The sequence below is a fragment of the Cinclus cinclus genome, chromosome Z, assembly GCF_963662255.1.
Source record: "Cinclus cinclus chromosome Z, bCinCin1.1, whole genome shotgun sequence".
Classification (NCBI taxonomy): Eukaryota; Metazoa; Chordata; class Aves; order Passeriformes; family Cinclidae; genus Cinclus; species Cinclus cinclus.
Window position 1 is genome coordinate 4,140,132 of NC_085084.1, and position 13,848 is coordinate 4,153,979.

The 13,848-nt window shown below is 61.1% G+C and overlaps 2 pseudogenes; both read left to right on the plus strand.

The window, feature by feature from the left end:
* The first annotated feature begins 1,350 nt into the window (after positions 1-1,350).
* On the plus strand, positions 1,351-5,646 carry LOC134056802 (M-phase inducer phosphatase 2-like; annotated as a pseudogene).
* A 2,916-nt stretch (positions 5,647-8,562) lies between these two features.
* On the plus strand, positions 8,563-12,854 carry LOC134056800 (M-phase inducer phosphatase 2-like; annotated as a pseudogene).
* The last annotated feature ends 994 nt before the right edge of the window (positions 12,855-13,848 follow it).

Consider the following 13,848-nt stretch of genomic DNA (forward strand, 5'->3'; position numbering starts at 1 on the left):
TGAGCAGATAAAGCAGAAAACAGCAATGCAAATCACCACTCAGAAGAGCAGAAGAAATGACTCCACAAAATGGCTAAACTGAGGATCTTTGCTAAAATCATCTGCAACTTCATTCTGTGTCAAATCCCCTTTCAGCTCTTCAAATGCTTTAAGGCAGCAGTTGACAATACTTGAACAGCATAAAATGTCACTAGAGTGGCACAGAGCTTTCTCAGAATTCCTGTTCTATATATAAATGTGTGTATATATATATATATATATATATATATATACACACAGATAAAAATACATAGAATTTGCTGTTAGCAGGAGGAACTGGTGCTTTTTGCAGGGCTGTGTCAGAGCTGCTGGCTCTCAGCAGTGGAACAGCGCCTTCCAAACACCCGTGAAGTTTGGACTCCAAACACCCGTGGGGCTGGGCTCCTTCGGCACGTTTGATCTCCAAGTGGGAGAAAAGCGAGATTAGTTCCAGACTGTGATTTCCGCCCCCCCCCCCCCCCCCCCCCCCCAGGTCTCTACTTAGCTCTCTTAAAATTCCAACACTTCTGGCGCATCCATGAGGAAACTGAGGCAGGCTGGAAGCACAGGGGAAATAAACACTAGGGACTCAAGGGCGTGCTTGCAAGAGCAAAGGAATCAAGCAGCTTTAAGCACAATTAACTGATTTTGGTTACGTTTAATACAGAAATAAGAGTTTTCTGGCTGGTACACAGAGCAGGCCATTCAGCGCCGCCTTTAAAAAAAGAAAGTCCGCTATTAAGAAGGTCCAAGATTTCAAGCTTGCGTTCTTGTGGCTGCATGTGGCAGTCGGGGTTGTGAGGGTGGCATTAGGGCACAAGTTTGTCGCGCTGCAGGAGACACGGGAGGGACCGAGTGTCCCCTGCACTGACAGGGCGCGGCCCCGCCCGTCGTGAGGGCAGCGCTGGCCACGCCCTATTTCTGCTGGACACGCCCCCTTCCGCCTCTGAAACCGCCCCCTCGTCTGCGGCTCCGCCCCCAAGCGCCTCGCGCGCCTCTCTTTGGCCCTCGCGCCCACTGCGACCTCCCATTGGCTGGGGGAGTCGCCTCGTGCGCGCCGCGGCCTCCCATTGGCTGCGGCTGCCGCTGGTGTTGTTATTCCTGTTACTGCTCTAAGCGGGAGCGGCGCGGGTGGCACCTGTCACCTCTGCTCGCCTCCTGTCGCCTCCGGCCACCTTTTATCACTTTTTGTCACCTTTTATCACCTCTTACCGCCTTTTATCAACTCCCGCCTCTCACTGCCATCTCTTTGCACCTCTTACTTCTTGCCGTCTCTTGTCCCCCGTCCCCGGTTACTTGCCGGAGCTCGCTCTCTCGGTCCCTGCCCGGGCCATGTCACTGCGCGGTGGCCGCGGGCTGGCGGCCATCTCCCCTCTGCCCTCCCCGGGCACAGCCGCGCTCACGCCGCTGTCACTGGATAGGGCTGACCCGGCGGTCCCGGACAGGTGACGGGGGTGGCCGGGGTGCCTTTGTCCGGGGCTCGTGCCAAAGGACGCTTTTTGGGATCCCTCCTTCAGCTCCTGCCCCCGCCTCGCCGGGCCAAGAAGGGGCACCCGGGCCACGGACACTGCCCCGTGTCACCGACACTTGTCCGCCCGCAGGTACCAGGACACCCCTCAGAGGGGACGCGGGGCGCTGCCCCTCCCGCGGCTGTGGCACACGCTGTCCCCGGAGCCGCTGGCCTCGGACTGCCCCGGGGACTCGGTGTCCTCGCAGCCCACGGATACAGGTGAGGGACTGCGGCTGCTCCGCCCCACAGCCGTCCCCAACCGCTGCTGGCTCTGGGGTCGTGCCGAAGGTGTGGGAGGGGGGTCCGAGGGGCTCGAGGCTTTTTGGGGAGTGATGGGCAGGAGCCCGTGCCTGCGGTCCCTGGGGCTCGGCCAGGAGCCGCTCCGCTGGGGACCCTGCTCGGGGTGACGCGCAGCATTCCATGCGGGACCGCTGCTCCCGACGGCGCTGCCACCCGCCTGCTGGGGGCCTCCCTGCACGGACCCATCCTGCCCGGTGTCCTGGGCTGCGGCCAGCTCCCCGATCCCCACACCGCGGCTATCCCTGTCCCTTGTTCCCGCAGCACTGGCACCGGACTCCCCCACACAGCAGAGCTCCGCAGCCGTGAGGGAAAAGTGAGTGGCCCCATCCCCGTGTCCCCCGGGGACACCTCCTGGCCCTGGCCCTGGCCCTGGCCCTGCCTCTCCTGAGCAGCAGGGCTCGGTCTAAGCCCGGCTGTGTCCCCCAGTCTGTGTCTGGGAGGTGACAACCTGGGCTGCTTGGGCAGGGATGCGGATGCCATCCCCCCATAAAGCTCATCTCTGCTCTCCCCACAGCTTCCAGAAAATGATGCCGAACTCTGGGAGACGTCTCAAAGAGTAAGTGGAGGGGCTGTGTCCTTGCGGCAGGACACGAATGCTAGGCTGTCCCCGTGCTCAGGCTGTCCCTGTCCCAGACCCAAGAGCCAGGCTGTCCCCGTGCCCCTGCTGGGGTCCCACCCACTCAGGCCATTGGTGTTCGTTCAGTACCTGCCCCAGGTTCCTTTGGGGAGCTGTGGCTGCCCCGGGGAGCTGTTACCCCACCCTGAGGACGTAGAGGACAGAGGTGACAGTGGCAGAGGGCTGGGACACAGCGCTTTCATTCCACCCTTTCCTTTCCCTCCTCTTGCAGCAGGAAGCTCCTTGGCCCGAGGATGCACTCCTTGCCGGTAGGTGCTGGAGGCTGTGCAGGATCCTGCCGAGTCCCGGGACGAGCAGGGACGAGGAAGATGGAGCCAGCAGCGGGGGCAGGGATCCCCCACCTGTGCAGCACCTCTCACCCCCTGGCTGTCCCACAGAAGTGTCAGCTGGAAGCCAGACCGGTCCTGAAGGACATCTCCCAGCTCCAGGTGCGCAGGGACAGAGTGCAGCAGCGCCAGACGGAGCCCGAGGATGAGGGGGCAGCGGGACCTGGGGGTCAGGGAGGGGGCAGAGGGGTGCTGATCCCGTGTCTTCCCCCGCTGCAGGAGGGCTTTGGCCCCAAAAAGCTGCAGAGGCCGGGCCAGCGGGACCGGCTGCCCGCCGGCCATGGGGCTGCCAGGAGGAACCTTCTTGCCAAGAGCCCTTCCCGCACACCAGAACTGCTGGTGAGAGACTGGAGGGCTCGGGAGGGCACCAAGAATGGCTGATCCTGCGGCTGGACGCGTTGGAGCTGCCGCCACAACCTCCCCATGGGTGGGGGCCTGCGGATGTGGGAGATGGGCGGGCTGGGAGGTCATTGGGACACCCTGACTGCAAGCCTGGAATGCACTGGGAGGTGGATGGAGCTTGGGTACGGGATCCATCCCTGCCTGGGGGTGGAAAGCAGCTGACAGGACTTGTCCCCTTCACCATCTCCTCTGCTTCTCCCCCAAGTCCCCCCAGCTGGTGCTCTGGCAGAGCGATGCCACCATGTGCCAGGGGATGGAGAACGGGCTGACCACGCCAGTGATGAAGAAGGAGGAGGCAAAGCTGGTATGTGGCAGCCTTTGGCATAGGATGGAGCCCCACAGTCCCCTCTCGGGGTCTCCAAAGGGGCCCAAGGTCCCTGAGGTGGGGGCTGGTTGGTGAGCAGCACCAGCCCTGCTGCTGGGGGCTCCCAACACCCCAGGCAGCAGCACGGGCTCTCCCCACAGCGTGCGGGGAAGCGCAGCCAGTGCCGGCAGCTCTTCCGCTCGTCCTGGCTGCCCGGCAGTGTCCCCAGGCCCGTCCTGAAGCGGGGACAGCCCTCGCACAGGGGCACCCCTGTCAAGGCTAAGAAGCAGAAGAGGGTGTCTGGCAGTCCTGACCAGGAGGCGTCGGTGCAGTTGGTGGGTGATGGGGAAGGGGAGGAGTGGGACCAGCCTGTCCAGCAGCACTGGGCCACGTCCCTGCTGTTCCAGAGCTTCTGATGTCATCTGGGGCTGTGTGTGTCTCCACAGGGAGTGGGGCTGGAGCCTTCCAGATCCGCCGAGCTTGAGGAGATGGAGAAAGTGCTGGCCAGCGATGAGCAGGAGCTCATTGGGGACTTCTCCATGGTAGAGCCACGAGGATGGGGCAGGGCTGCATTATTGGGAACAGGGACCATCACTGGAGCCCTGCAAGAGCCCAAAGCCAGCTGGTGGCCCTTGGCTGGGGACACAGGGCTGTGACTTCCCCGCATGCAGTCCCTGCACTGGATAAAGAGCCCCATCACTGCTCCTCTGGGTCCATGCCAATGCCACGGCCACATGTATCTGCCCTTTCCCCTCCTGCGGGTGCAGAACTGACCACTGGGAGCTCCTGGGCTGGGGGGACAGGTGCCACCCCCAGGACGTGTCCCTAGGACAGGGATGACCCCGCATCCTCTCTCCTCCAGCCTCACCTCCTGCCGACGGTGGAAGGGAAGGACCCAAGCCTGAAGTACATCTCCCCTGGCACGGTAAGGGGACAGTGACCCTTTGCCAGGCCCCCCAAGGGGCTGCCTGCCTATTCCACCCCCCACCTGCCCCCGTGTGTCCCCCCTTGGTGACTTGTGTCCCCCGCAGCTGGTGGCAGTGCTGACGGGGCACTTCAGCAGCTTCCTCGAGAGCAGCATCGTGGTGGACTGCCGGTACCCCTACGAATACGAGGGGGGCCACATCACGGTCAGAACTCCACGCTCCCCCCGCCCTCTGTGCTCCTGGGACTGGGAGGAACGGGAGGAACCGCCACGAGGGGTTGAGCATAACGCCAGCAAGGGGTTCAGGATCCCCCGGGATTTGTTGAGTACCCGCTGAGAGATGAAGCAAAGATATAGAGCTCCCAGAGAGGAGTAAAGTAGCCTCACCAGAGGTACTCTGAGCCTCCAGAGAGCTTGAGCAGCCCCTCAGGAAGGGTACAGAGCTGCCCAGAGGGACAGAGCAGCCCCAAGGGGAGTGTCAAGACACTCCCTAAAAGGTTGATTCCCAGCTGGAAAGAGGAGTATGACAGTGGGGGAGGCTGTGGGGCAGCGTCCGTGGGTCCCTGCAGAAAATGAAATGGGAGGCAGAGTGGAGAAAGGTGCCTCGTGTGTCCGTCCCCAGGGTGCTGTCAACCTGCCGCTGCAGCGGGATGTGGAGGAATTCCTGCTGGAGCAGCCCAGTGTGGCGCTGGACAGCAGCAAGAGGGTGATCGTCATCTTCCACTGCGAGTTCTCTGTTGAAAGGGGCCCCAAAATGTGAGCGATGCCTCGGTGGGGGGAGGGCACTTTGGGGTCTGCCCGTCCCCCAGGCACGCCTGGATCCCCGCACGGGGCTGATCCCGTGGCCTTTCCCTGAGTCACAGGTGCAAGTTCCTGCGGGAGAGGGATCGGTCCTGCCACGAGTACCCGCAGCTGCAGTACCCTGAGCTCTACGTCTTGAACGGGGGGTACCGCGAGTTCTTCTTCCAGTTCCCGGTGAGTCCCCTCCCGGTGTCCCCTCGCTGGCAGGAGCTGAGGGGGGCGCACGGCAGTGGGGAGGGGCAGTTCTGGCTCTGAGCCCCTTCCCTGCAATGGGGCTGACGGAGCCGTGCGTTGCAGAGCCACTGCGAGCCCCGGGACTATCGGCCCATGGCGCACCCGGCGTTCAAGGAGGAGCTGCGCAAATTCCGCGGGCAGAGCCGGCGCGGCCGGCGGGAGCTCTTGGTCCGCGGGCGGGACCTGTGACCATCCATCCATCCATCCATCCATCCATCCATCCATCCATCCATCCATCCTTCCATCCATCCATGCATCCCACCGGGGAACAACTGTAGGAAGAGTTCCCTTGGCCAGGGATGCGCCTCGGCTTGCTCTTGTTTGTTAGGATGTGTTTGGGAAGGTATTTAGAGTTAAGATTGGTTTTGCGTTTGTTTATTGTTACAAATGGTTTTGTTTTGTTTTTTGCTATAAGTATTTTTTATTTATGGTCTTCCATATTTTTTGTTTATTGTAAATACTTTATTGTTATTAATATTTTTGTGTTTGTCTGTTGCTAGGATCGTTTGTTAATTACAATGTCTGTTAATAAACTCCTATTGTAGGAGAACAAACCTGGCTCCTGAGCTGTCCCTGCCCACACCAGGGCTCTGCAATAGGAACGGAGGGGTGGGGGGACGGGCAGGCTGGGATGGAGGACTCTGGGGCTCTGGGGACAGGGACAGCTGCTGGCAGAGGACAGGGATAGGGTTTCCCTGGGCTGTGGTGGCTTCCCCGCAGACAAGGTGGGTGGGGAAGGGGCAAGTGTTGGCCCCTTGGCTGCTGCTCCTGCAGGGTGGGGCGGCAGCAGTATGGCCCTGGACCCTCATGGGACCCTCTTTCCTGGACATGCTGGGCTTGGCAGGACCCCTGGGAAACTTGGGGCTGCTGTGGGACCCCCGCAGCCAGGACACTCTCTTTTCTCAGGAGGTCCCCTGAACTTTGCAGCATTCCCCTCTGAGCTGGGACACTCATTCCTCCCAGCAGGACTCCCAGAAAGTGTGGCAGCCCCCATTTGGGGGTTAGGGTTCATCAAGACACTCAGGAGCATTAATCCCTCATGTTCTGAGACCCTCCTGTAGTGATTAAGCCCCCTGTCCATGGGATCCCCAAGGTATTGACGCCCCTTGTGAGTGTGGCTGTGCTCATCAGGACCCCCAGGCCAGTAACACCTCATCCCTCTGCCTGGGACCCCCAAAGCCATGTCACCCTCATGAGAGGGGGGCGCTTCTGGTCTTTGCAGGACCCCCAGGGCTGTGGCAATAATTTTCTGGGGGACAGAGCTCTGTGGGATCCCCATGGCTGTGGGGTCTGGAAGGGGTGGGTGTCCTTAACACAAGGGTCCCCCATTCTGACCCTGGCAAGTGGCCACCCAGTGCCAAGTGCTTCAGTCATCCTTCCATCCTCCCCTCCACCTTCCCACATTCCTGATCCGCTCCCTAGAGGGGCTTTTCTATGCGCCCCCTTCCCCAGCCAGGTGACAGTGGCCTGGATATTTGTGTTGGGCCTTGCCTTTGCTTTGGTTTGGCCCCGCGAGAGAACCCAAAAAATATCCCCCAAATCCTCCTGGCTCCCCGTTTGTGCCTCCTGGTCCCCACACCCGTGTCCTGCTCCCTCCCAAGCTGCCCATCAATAATCCTATTTTCAAGCTGTTGGAAGGGGCATCTGCACACACACATGGGCCAAGAGGTGTGCCCTCAATTAAAGAAAAGGTTGTGGAGGTCAGCAATAAAGGGGCTGTGGCATACAAGGAAGGCCACTTAACCTGCCCCAAAACTGAGCAGATAAAGCAGAAAACAGCAATGCAAATCACCACTCAGAAGAGCAGAAGAAATGACTCCACAAAATGGCTAAACTGAGGATCTTTGCTAAAATCATCTGCAACTTCATTCTGTGTCAAATCCCCTTTCAGCTCTTCAAATGCTTTAAGGCAGCAGTTGACAATACTTGAACAGCATAAAATGTCACTAGAGTGGCACAGAGCTTTCTCAGAATTCCTGTTCTATATATAAATGTGTGTATATATATATATATATATATATATATATATACACACAGATAAAAATACATAGAATTTGCTGTTAGCAGGAGGAACTGGTGCTTTTTGCAGGGCTGTGTCAGAGCTGCTGGCTCTCAGCAGTGGAACAGCGCCTTCCAAACACCCGTGAAGTTTGGACTCCAAACACCCGTGGGGCTGGGCTCCTTCGGCACGTTTGATCTCCAAGTGGGAGAAAAGCGAGATTAGTTCCAGACTGTGATTTCCGCCCCCCCCGCCCCCCCCCCCCAGGTCTCTACTTAGCTCTCTTAAAATTCCAACACTTCTGGCGCATCCATGAGGAAACTGAGGCAGGCTGGAAGCACAGGGGAAATAAACACTAGGGACTCAAGGGCGTGCTTGCAAGAGCAAAGGAATCAAGCAGCTTTAAGCACAATTAACTGATTTTGGTTACGTTTAATACAGAAGTAAGAGTTTTCTGGCTGGTACACAGAGCAGGCCATTCACAGCCGCCTTTAAAAAAAGAAAGTCCGCTATTAAGAAGGTCCAAGATTTCAAGCTTGCGTTCTTGTGGCTGCATGTGGCAGTCGGGGTTGTGAGGGTGGCATTAGGGCACAAGTTTGTCGCGCTGCAGGAGACACGGGAGGGACCGAGTGTCCCCTGCACTGACAGGGCGCGGCCCCGCCCGTCGTGAGGGCAGCGCTGGCCACGCCCTATTTCTGCTGGACACGCCCCCTTCCGCCTCTGAAACCGCCCCCTCGTCTGCGGCTCCGCCCCCAAGCGCCTCGCGCGCCTCTCTTTGGCCCTCGCGCCCACTGCGACCTCCCATTGGCTGGGGGAGTCGCCTCGTGCGCGCCGCGGCCTCCCATTGGCTGCGGCTGCCGCTGGTGTTGTTATTCCTGTTACTGCTCTAAGCGGGAGCGGCGCGGGTGGCACCTGTCACCTCTGCTCGCCTCCTGTCGCCTCCGGCCACCTTTTATCACTTTTTGTCACCTTTTATCACCTCTTATCGCCTTTTATCAACTCCCGCCTCTCACTGCCATCTCTTTGCACCTCTTACTTCTTGCCGTCTCTTGTCCCCCGTCCCCGGTTACTTGCCGGAGCTCGCTCTCTCGGTCCCTGCCCGGGCCATGTCACTGCGCGGTGGCCGCGGGCTGGCGGCCATCTCCCCTCTGCCCTCCCCGGGCACAGCCGCGCTCACGCCGCTGTCACTGGATAGGGCTGACCCGGCGGTCCCGGACAGGTGACGGGGGTGGCCGGGGTGCCTTTGTCCGGGGCTCGTGCCAAAGGACGCTTTTTGGGATCCCTCCTTCAGCTCCTGCCCCCGCCTCGCCGGGCCAAGAAGGGGCACCCGGGCCACGGACACTGCCCCGTGTCACCGACACTTGTCCGCCCGCAGGTACCAGGACACCCCTCAGAGGGGACGCGGGGCGCTGCCCCTCCCGCGGCTGTGGCACACGCTGTCCCCGGAGCCGCTGGCCTCGGACTGCCCCGGGGACTCGGTGTCCTCGCAGCCCACGGATACAGGTGAGGGACTGCGGCTGCTCCGCCCCACAGCCGTCCCCAACCGCTGCTGGCTCTGGGGTCGTGCCGAAGGTGTGGGAGGGGGGTCCGAGGGGCTCGAGGCTTTTTGGGGAGTGATGGGCAGGAGCCCGTGCCTGCGGTCCCTGGGGCTCGGCCAGGAGCCGCTCCGCTGGGGACCCTGCTCGGGGTGACGCGCAGCATTCCATGCGGGACCGCTGCTCCCGACGGCGCTGCCACCCGCCTGCTGGGGGCCTCCCTGCACGGACCCATCCTGCCCGGTGTCCTGGGCTGCGGCCAGCTCCCCGATCCCCACACCGCGGCTATCCCTGTCCCTTGTTCCCGCAGCACTGGCACCGGACTCCCCCACACAGCAGAGCTCCGCAGCCGTGAGGGAAAAGTGAGTGGCCCCATCCCCGTGTCCCCCGGGGACACCTCCTGGCCCTGGCCCTGGCCCTGGCCCTGCCTCTCCTGAGCAGCAGGGCTCGGTCTAAGCCCGGCTGTGTCCCCCAGTCTGTGTCTGGGAGGTGACAACCTGGGCTGCTTGGGCAGGGATGCGGATGCCATCCCCCCATAAAGCTCATCTCTGCTCTCCCCACAGCTTCCAGAAAATGATGCCGAACTCTGGGAGACGTCTCAAAGAGTAAGTGGAGGGGCTGTGTCCTTGCGGCAGGACACGAATGCTAGGCTGTCCCCGTGCTCAGGCTGTCCCTGTCCCAGACCCAAGAGCCAGGCTGTCCCCGTGCCCCTCCTGGGGTCCCACTCAGGCCATTGGTGTTCGTTCAGTACCTGCCCCAGGTTCCTTTGGGGAGCTGTGGCTGCCCCGGGGAGCTGTTACCCCACCCTGAGGACGTAGGGGACAGAGGTGACAGTGGCAGAGGGCTGGGACACAGCGCTTTCATTCCACCCTTTCCTTTCCCTCCTCTTGCAGCAGGAAGCTCCTTGGCCCGAGGATGCACTCCTTGCCGGTAGGTGCTGGAGGCTGTGCAGGATCCTGCCGAGTCCCGGGACGAGCAGGGACGAGGAAGATGGAGCCAGCAGCGGGGGCAGGGATCCCCCACCTGTGCAGCACCTCTCACCCCCTGGCTGTCCCACAGAAGTGTCAGCTGGAAGCCAGACCGGTCCTGAAGGACATCTCCCAGCTCCAGGTGCGCAGGGACAGAGTGCAGCAGCGCCAGACGGAGCCCGAGGATGAGGGGGCAGCGGGACCTGGGGGTCAGGGAGGGGGCAGAGGGGTGCTGATCCCGTGTCTTCCCCCGCTGCAGGAGGGCTTTGGCCCCAAAAAGCTGCAGAGGCCGGGCCAGCGGGACCGGCTGCCCGCCGGCCATGGGGCTGCCAGGAGCAACCTTCTTGCCAAGAGCCCTTCCCGCACACCAGAACTGCTGGTGAGAGACTGGAGGGCTCGGGAGGGCACCAAGAATGGCTGATCCTGCGGCTGGACGCGTTGGAGCTGCCGCCACAACCTCCCCATGGGTGGGGGCCTGCGGATGTGGGAGATGGGCGGGCTGGGAGGTCATTGGGACACCCTGACTGCAAGCCTGGAATGCACTGGGAGGTGGATGGAGCTTGGGTACGGGATCCATCCCTGCCTGGGGGTGGAAAGCAGCTGACAGGACTTGTCCCCTTCACCATCTCCTCTGCTTCTCCCCCAAGTCCCCCCAGCTGGTGCTCTGGCAGAGCGATGCCACCATGTGCCAGGGGATGGAGAACGGGCTGACCACGCCAGTGATGAAGAAGGAGGAGGCAAAGCTGGTATGTGGCAGCCTTTGGCATAGGATGGAGCCCCACAGTCCCCTCTCGGGGTCTCCAAAGGGGCCCAAGGTCCCTGAGGTGGGGGCTGGTTGGTGAGCAGCACCAGCCCTGCTGCTGGGGGCTCCCAACACCCCAGGCAGCAGCACGGGCTCTCCCCACAGCGTGCGGGGAAGCGCAGCCAGTGCCGGCAGCTCTTCCGCTCGTCCTGGCTGCCCGGCAGTGTCCCCAGGCCCGTCCTGAAGCGGGGACAGCCCTCGCACAGGGGCACCCCTGTCAAGGCTAAGAAGCAGAAGAGGGTGTCTGGCAGTCCTGACCAGGAGGCGTCGGTGCAGTTGGTGGGTGATGGGGAAGGGGAGGAGTGGGACCAGCCTGTCCAGCAGCACTGGGCCACGTCCCTGCTGTTCCAGAGCCTCTGATGTCATCTGGGGCTGTGTGTGTCTCCACAGGGAGTGGGGCTGGAGCCTTCCAGATCCGCCGAGCTTGAGGAGATGGAGAAAGTGCTGGCCAGCGATGAGCAGGAGCTCATTGGGGACTTCTCCATGGTAGAGCCACGAGGATGGGGCAGGGCTGCATTATTGGGAACAGGGACCATCACTGGAGCCCTGCAAGAGCCCAAAGCCAGCTGGTGGCCCTTGGCTGGGGACACAGGGCTGTGACTTCCCCGCATGCAGTCCCTGCACTGGATAAAGAGCCCCATCACTGCTCCTCTGGGTCCATGCCAATGCCACGGCCACATGTATCTGCCCTTTCCCCTCCTGCGGGTGCAGAACTGACCACTGGGAGCTCCTGGGCTGGGGGGACAGGTGCCACCCCCAGGACGTGTCCCTAGGACAGGGATGACCCCGCATCCTCTCTCCTCCAGCCTCACCTCCTGCCGACGGTGGAAGGGAAGGACCCAAGCCTGAAGTACATCTCCCCTGGCACGGTAAGGGGACAGTGACCCTTTGCCAGGCCCCCCAAGGGGCTGCCTGCCTATTCCACCCCCCACCTGCCCCCGTGTGTCCCCCCTTGGTGACTTGTGTCCCCCGCAGCTGGTGGCAGTGCTGACGGGGCACTTCAGCAGCTTCCTCGAGAGCAGCATCGTGGTGGACTGCCGGTACCCCTACGAATACGAGGGGGGCCACATCACGGTCAGAACTCCACGCTCCCCCCGCCCTCTGTGCTCCTGGGACTGGGAGGAACGGGAGGAACCGCCACGAGGGGTTGAGCATAACGCCAGCAAGGGGTTCAGGATCCCCCGGGATTTGTTGAGTACCCGCTGAGAGATGAAGCAAAGATATAGAGCTCCCAGAGAGGAGTAAAGTAGCCTCACCAGAGGTACTCTGAGCCTCCAGAGAGCTTGAGCAGCCCCTCAGGAAGGGTACAGAGCTGCCCAGAGGGACAGAGCAGCCCCAAGGGGAGTGTCAAGACACTCCCTAAAAGGTTGATTCCCAGCTGGAAAGAGGAGTATGACAGTGGGGGAGGCTGTGGGGCAGCGTCCGTGGGTCCCTGCAGAAAATGAAATGGGAGGCAGAGTGGAGAAAGGTGCCTCGTGTGTCCGTCCCCAGGGTGCTGTCAACCTGCCGCTGCAGCGGGATGTGGAGGAATTCCTGCTGGAGCAGCCCAGTGTGGCGCTGGACAGCAGCAAGAGGGTGATCGTCATCTTCCACTGCGAGTTCTCTGTTGAAAGGGGCCCCAAAATGTGAGCGATGCCTCGGTGGGGGGAGGGCACTTTGGGGTCTGCCCGTCCCCCAGGCACGCCTGGATCCCCGCACGGGGCTGATCCCGTGGCCTTTCCCTGAGTCACAGGTGCAAGTTCCTGCGGGAGAGGGATCGGTCCTGCCACGAGTACCCGCAGCTGCAGTACCCTGAGCTCTACGTCTTGAACGGGGGGTACCGCGAGTTCTTCTTCCAGTTCCCGGTGAGTCCCCTCCCGGTGTCCCCTCGCTGGCAGGAGCTGAGGGGGGCGCACGGCAGTGGGGAGGGGCAGTTCTGGCTCTGAGCCCCTTCCCTGCAATGGGGCTGACGGAGCCGTGCGTTGCAGAGCCACTGCGAGCCCCGGGACTATCGGCCCATGGCGCACCCGGCGTTCAAGGAGGAGCTGCGCAAATTCCGCGGGCAGAGCCGGCGCGGCCGGCGGGAGCTCTTGGTCCGCGGGCGGGACCTGTGACCATCCATCCATCCATCCATCCATCCATCCATCCATCCATCCATCCATCCATCCATCCATCCTTCCATCCATCCATGCATCCCACCGGGGAACAACTGTAGGAAGAGTTCCCTTGGCCAGGGATGCGCCTCGGCTTGCTCGTTTGTTAGGATGTGTTTGGGAAGGTATTTAGAGTTAAGATTGGTTTTGCGTTTGTTTATTGTTACAAATGGTTTTGTTTTGTTTTTTGCTATAAGTATTTTTTATTTATGGTCTTCCATATCTTTTGTTTATTGTAAATACTTTATTGTTATTAATATTTTTGTGTTTGTCTGTTGCTAGGATCGTTTGTTAATTACAATGTCTGTTAATAAACTCCTATTGTAGGAGAACAAACCTGGCTCCTGAGCTGTCCCTGCCCACACCAGGGCTCTGCAATAGGAACGGAGGGGTGGGGGGACGGGCAGGCTGGGATGGAGGACTCTGGGGCTCTGGGGACAGGGACAGCTGCTGGCAGAGGACAGGGATAGGGTTTCCCTGGGCTGTGGTGGCTTCCCCGCAGACAAGGTGGGTGGGGAAGAGGCAAGTGTTGGCCCCTTGACTGCTGCTCCTGCAGGGTGGGGCGGCAGCAGTATGGCCCTGGACCCGCATGGGACCTTCTTTCCTGGACATGCTGGGCTTGGCAGGACCCCTGGGAAACTTGGGGCTGCTGTGGGACCCCCGCAACCAGGACACTCTCTTTTCTCAGGAGGTCCCCTGAACTTTGCAGCATTCCCCTCTGAGCTGGGACACTCATTCCTCCCAGCAGGACTCCCAGAAAGTGTGGCAGCCCCCATTTGGGGGTTAGGGTTCATCAAGACACTCAGGAGCATTAATCCCTCATGTTCTGAGACCCTCCTGTAGTGATTAAGCCCCCTGTCCATGGGATCCCCAAGGTATTGACGCCCCTTGTGAGTGTGGCTGTGCTCATCAGGACCCCCAGGCCAGTAACACCTCATCCCTCTGCCTGGGACCC